The sequence below is a fragment of the Nylanderia fulva genome, unplaced genomic scaffold (assembly GCF_048542155.1).
Source record: "Nylanderia fulva isolate GAGA-0341 unplaced genomic scaffold, ASM4854215v1 Scaffold1132, whole genome shotgun sequence".
Taxonomy (NCBI): domain Eukaryota; kingdom Metazoa; phylum Arthropoda; class Insecta; order Hymenoptera; family Formicidae; genus Nylanderia; species Nylanderia fulva.
In genome coordinates, this window is record NW_028189338.1 from 18,770 (window position 1) to 24,658 (window position 5,889).

At 55.2% G+C, this 5,889-nt stretch overlaps 2 pseudogenes; one reads left to right on the forward strand and one right to left on the reverse strand.

Annotated features, from left to right (window-relative positions):
- The first annotated feature begins 926 nt into the window (after positions 1 to 926).
- LOC146724849 (uncharacterized) lies at positions 927 to 1,619 on the forward strand (annotated as a pseudogene).
- On the reverse strand, positions 1,306 to 3,719 carry LOC146724850 (large subunit ribosomal RNA; annotated as a pseudogene).
- Between the last annotated feature and the right edge of the window lie 2,170 nt (positions 3,720 to 5,889).

Consider the following 5,889-nt stretch of genomic DNA (forward strand, 5'->3'; position numbering starts at 1 on the left):
TCGCCCTCATCGAATCACAATCGCGCGTACGCGATTGGTCTCTTGGCAGAAGTCTCTTAACCATCACCGTAGGCTCCCTTGCGCCGTTACCCTTGATGGTTTCGAGACTCCTATTGGGGAACCTTGTCTCCAATACTGGTTAATGAAACGGTTCCCGGCTAAAGGTGCCCTTCATCCTCAGCGCTGGCCATGATCTAGTTCCCCACTGGACCATCTGGCTTTAAGCGTCACATTGATAGCACTGTTTGGCTTGTTAGTGGTGTGCCCGTACTTTGTGACACCAAGAACCACGCATGTTCCTGAATCCTCGCCGAACAATGCTCACCGCTGACCATCTCCTCCTCTAGGCTGTTCCCACTTCAGCTGGCTTGTCCTTAGCGTGATTCGCGACGGACGCACTGCGACCACCCGTCGGGTCCTCCGCCCCTCTCGCGTCTCTCGCGCGCTCACTCAGCGATCACTCGCACGCAGACCCCGGCCATCCGAGAACCCGGGACATCCGAATCATTCTTATCTTTATTCATAATTTCTTACTCTTGGCGTGTAGGGGACAAACGGATTGACAAACCGAGAGCCCCCAAGACCCCGGGTCTTTCTTGGCCCCACAACTCACATGACCGTAGGCGCATTCCGAAACCCTTTAGGGCGCACGTCAAAAGAGAAAAGCTGTAACACGCGCTAGTTCCGAACACCTAACCGAGTCTAAACTTCCAAGTCGGGGGGCCGTTTCCTCCGGATCAACCACAGAGGGAGGTACAACGTTGGACGTGATAGGCTGTAGGTCCTTACTAGAGGAACTTCGTTGCGCATCATCACGAACCAACCACGACTCTTCCTCTAAGTACCATCGCGCGTGTTGCTTTAAGACCGAGAGAGTCATAGTTACTCCCCGCCGTTTCCCGCCTGCTGAATTTTCTTCACGTGACATGCAGAGCACTGGGCCGAAATCATCATTGCGTCAACACCGCGAGGGCCATCGCACTGCTTTGGTTTACATAGCGTCCGGATTCCCCTATTCCGTCAGTTTTGAGCAGATCTTGAATGGCGGCGAAGAGGACGACCACGACGGCTCGCGCCGCCACGAATGCCTCGCCACAAGGAAGATCCGCGTGAGGCCACGGCAAGGACCAGCTCGATCCCGGACCGCGCGAGAACGCCGACGCGTTTCACCTCGCGCATGGCCCCGGCACTGTCATCCAGACCATCTTCCCGACCAAGCCCGACCCTCCCCCGCTCCTCAGAGCAATCCTTATTCGAAGTTACGGATCCAATTTGCCGACTTCCCTTACCTACATTATTCCCATCGACTAGAGGCTCTTTACCCTTGGAGACCTCTGCGGATATGGTTACGACCGGCGCGACAACCGTCCACGTGGCCTCTCCTTGATTTTCAAGGTCCCGAGGGGAAGATCCTGACAACCGCCGCAACTGCGTGCTCTCGCGGTTCAAACCCTATCTCCCTGCTAGAGGTTTTTCCAGGGAACTCGAACGCCTTAACAGAAAAGAAACTCTTCCCGATCTCCCATACGGTGGCGTCTCCAGTCATGTTGGGTTACCCCGACGAACACTCCCTTACAGTCCCGAATTGTATGTCGTTCCGCTGGCCGTTTCCGGAATAAGGGACCCGGATTCCCTTTTCGCCCGACGGGCGTGGGTGTCTTTCGTAATAATTTTTATTATTTCTCGACCTCGCGTATATTGTACGCCTCCATTGACATAGGATTTCTCCTAGGGCTTATGACGACTGACTCGTGTGCAAACGGCTGTTCACACGAAAACCCTTCGCTTAAAAAAAAGAAAAAAAACACGTCAGTCTCCAGGAGGCTCGCTGGATATTTGCTACTACCACCAAGATCTGCACCGACGGGCGGCTCCAGGCAGCTCGGCGCCCAGACCCTTCTCCTCTCACCTTCGCGACCCTCCTACTCGTCAAGGGCTCTTTCGTGAAACGACGCGAGAGAAACTAACGAACGGACCCGCTCCCTGTTTGCAGCCCCTCACGTGCCGCTGACGGCAGAGTATAAGGCTCGAGCTTCAGCGGCCATCCATTTTCAGGGCTTAGGTGTGCTGCTTCGGCAGGTGAGTTGTTACATTACACACTCCTTAGCGATTCCGCCTTCCATGGCCACCGTCCTGCTTTCCTAAGCAACCAACGCTTTCATGGTGTCCCCATGAGCGTCGAGTTTGGGCGCCTTAACTCCTGGCGTTTGGTTCATCCACAGCGCCAGTTCTGCTTACCAAAAATGGCCCACTTGGCACTCTGATCCGACGATGCTCGTGGCTTCATAATTCAAGAAAGCCAGAGATCTCACCCATTTAAAGTTTGAGAATAGGTTGAGGTCGTTTCGGCCCCAAGCCGCTAATTCATTCGCTTTACCAGATGAGACTCGCGCGCGTTCCGTGCGGAACGGCCGAGTGCCAGCTATCCTGAGGGAACCTTCGGAAGGGGAACAGCTACTAGATGGTTCGATTTAGTCTTTCGCCCCTATACCCAGTTCCGACGATCGATTTGCACGTTCAGTAATCGCTACGGACCTCCATCAGGGTTTCCCGACTCGTCCGGACCAGGCAATAGTTTCCCCATCTTTTCGGTCCCAACGTGTACGCCTGGGTGCTCCTCTTCGCGCGATGGAGAACGAGACGCCCCTTGAGTGCGAGGGGCGCATCGCGACGCGCCCATCCTCCCTAGTCCGACGACGGCCGAGGTCCGACCTTCAACTTTCATTGTACGACCTTTAGATCTCGCACAATCCAGGACTCGCTTAACATGTTTAGACTCTTGTTCCTGTTTCAAGCCGGGTCCTAAGAGATACTCAAAGCGTAGCGTCGCCGACGTATCGTCCTCACCTCGAGACCGCGGAGACGTTCGCAGGCCCTGTCGAAGGTTGTACCGTACTGTAACCACCAGCGGGCCAGGACCGGGGACGGGGCGAGTCCGTAACCTCCATTAACCGTGGCGCGCTCTTGCTGACGGTCTCGACGCATCCGTTAAGAGTGCGGCCTATACCTTGCGCGTACCGCCCGAGAAAGATAGACGGACTGTAAAAGGTGTGCAGCCGGGGAACCGAGGGTTGGTTCGCGTGCCGTTTACCGGCGACTCGACAGACAAAACGCACGGCGGATCCGTATACCGAACACCCAGCGGTCGCGACTTTCTACTTGGGGAGAAGTGTCACGACGAACGACGCCTGACATCGCCACGTTAGCGTGGCCCCGCGCGAGCCGCAAGGACTCCGCGGGACTCGCCGACCGACGCGAAAGCCAGCGCCGCTGACTGAATCTCCCCGTTCGATCTTTTGGTTTCTTAGGGTTACCCCTGAACGGTTTTCATTGCACGTATTCTTGAACTCTCTCTTTCAGTTCTTTTCACTTGTCCCTCACGGTACTTTTGTTCGATAGCGGTCTCGTGTCATATTGAGCCTTAGATGGAGTGTTACCACCCACTTAGAGCTGCACTCTCAAGCAACCCGACTCTAAGGAATATCCTCCCAGGCGCTCACCGGTCGCTACGGCCTTGCAAACCTCTACGGGTAAGGCCCTATTTCATATGGACTTGAACGCGACGTGGCACCTCTGGATAAGCTGATCCGCCCAACCCCCTTTCCCTGCGGCGGAACCGCGGGATTCGTGGCTGGGCTCTTTCCTGTTCGCTCGCCGCTACTAAGGAAATCCTGGTTAGTTTCTTTTCCTCCGCTTAATAATATGCTAAATTCAGCGGGTACTCTCGCCTGCTCTGAGGTCGTGTCGCATAGTGGAGTTTTTCGTAGCCGTTTGCCTCCTCCGCGTCGTCATCGTCGTCTCTCTCTATAATATATATTATAAGAGAGAGAGGAAAGAGCGTCGAACGAGAGAGCCCATCGGCAGCACACGAAATACGTCGGAGAAAGGCAACTCGCCGGGGCGCTAAACCCGCAACACAACACTCGTTTGGTGGTAATGGAGACGATATATCGCATCCATCGCGGGGGTTTCGACGTAACTGCCCTGGCTCTCCTTTCTCTTTTAATATACGAATTCGTGGGCGGAGAACGATTCGTCGACGAGTTACAACGACGCGGCCTCGCCGGTCCGTTTTTTTTTTTGCTTTAAAAGGTTCAACGAAATTTCATGGACTCGGACACGTGCCGGGTGTCGGCGGCTCGCGATTCAAACCCTTCTCCGTAAAGAGTAAAAGGGATTAACTAAGGCTCTCTCCGCGGACGACGACGCGGCCGTATATTTGCCTCCGTAATACCGTTCTGTGTCGGGCAAGGCTCCTCGGCAAAGACGCGTCGAGCGCTATCGGCACCGAGAGACCTGCACAGAGTGTGAGAGCGAAGGTCGTTCATCGCTGGTGCTTGATGTACTGAGAGGAGAGACTGTGGATACATGCGTAAACCCTCGTTCGGGAGACAACAACGCCGGCGCCGCTCTCAGGGAAAGCGGTTCCATCACCCCTGACTCTTTTTTGCCGCTTGTGCTCCCTTCGGCGGCGCGCTCCTACTCTCATCCCATTCTCCTCGCTCCTCGCGTACACTACACGACTTGGATACACAAACATCGCGCCCCCCCTTAATTCTCGGTCAGCGATTCTCTGGGCGTCGCGTTCGCCAACGTTTTAAACGCTTGTGGCGCTTCTCTTTCTCATTATTATTTCGTGTGTCATTGTCATTCAGACGACGCAAGGATTTGCCGCGCGGCTGGTCGCGCTTCAGCCCCCCCTCGCAGTAGACTCTTTTTTTTGATCCTCGCGGAATTCGGCAGCTAAGGCCATCCGATGACGCGGGGCACCCGTCTGAATCCATTCGCGGAGGGTTGCCCCATCACGCCCCGAACCAGCCCCAAGGCGAGTTTTTGTAGTTTTTCCCCGCTCGGGGGAACCCTAAAACACCGGAAAACACTCGGGGGTCGAATATTTAATTTCAAACGTTAAACCTTGCTCGTCGCTCCGAAATACGTGACATTTAAACATCCCGCCCCCCTGGCTTTTGGGAACGAAAGGCGAATGCGAAAATACCAACGGTAGCTCACGACGATAAACATTTAATCAATTTTCCAATCCCAAAATCAAACAAAGATCAAAGCAATAACCCTTGCGATCGAATAACGAGGGGAAGTACCGGGCCGGGCGGCACCTCCGGGTCGGGCGGCACCTCCGGCCCGGGCGACACCTCCGGCCGTTCGACACCTCCGGAACTACGGCGCCGACCGGCTACACCATCCGGACGGGCGGCACCTCCGGACGACCGAATGATCTCTCGAAGTCAAGACGACCGCCGGCGGTATTCCGGAACACTTCACGAGACGATTACGGCGCCGCAACGAGGAGAGCGAGTAAAACGTTTCGGACGAAAGTTACTTACTATTCAGCGCTCGCTCTGAACATGAGGGCGCTGTCCATTACTAACTCGAAGCCGGTCCTCAACCCCCGTGTCGGAGACATATATTTCGAATTATTACGGATGATCTCACACGCAAGCTCCGGTGACCGCGATTACGGTACTGAAACACTCGCCCGATGCGAATCACGCGCGCGCAACCGGACGGCTCGTTAAGGGCGTGATGTATACGTGCGTTACCCACATACGCCGGCGTCAACTTGGGGACGACTGCACCCTTCCCCGGGGGGGGGGGGGGGGGGGGGGGCGGGGGGGGGGAACAACCCCCGGACGACCAAAAATTTTTCCCCCCCAAACCGTCGCCCGCCGCGGTAAAAATCAGGGGCCTTTTACTGCGATTTTCCCCCCGCTACGAAGGGGATAATATAAAAAAAAAAAAAAAAAACCCGGGAAAAACTTTCGGCAAATGCGGTACTTTTCGACCTCCGCACCCGCGCCAAAACGATTTTTTTTTTCCCCCTAAATTTTTTTCCGGCTACCCTCGTCGGTTTTTCACAACTTCGAGTTCTAC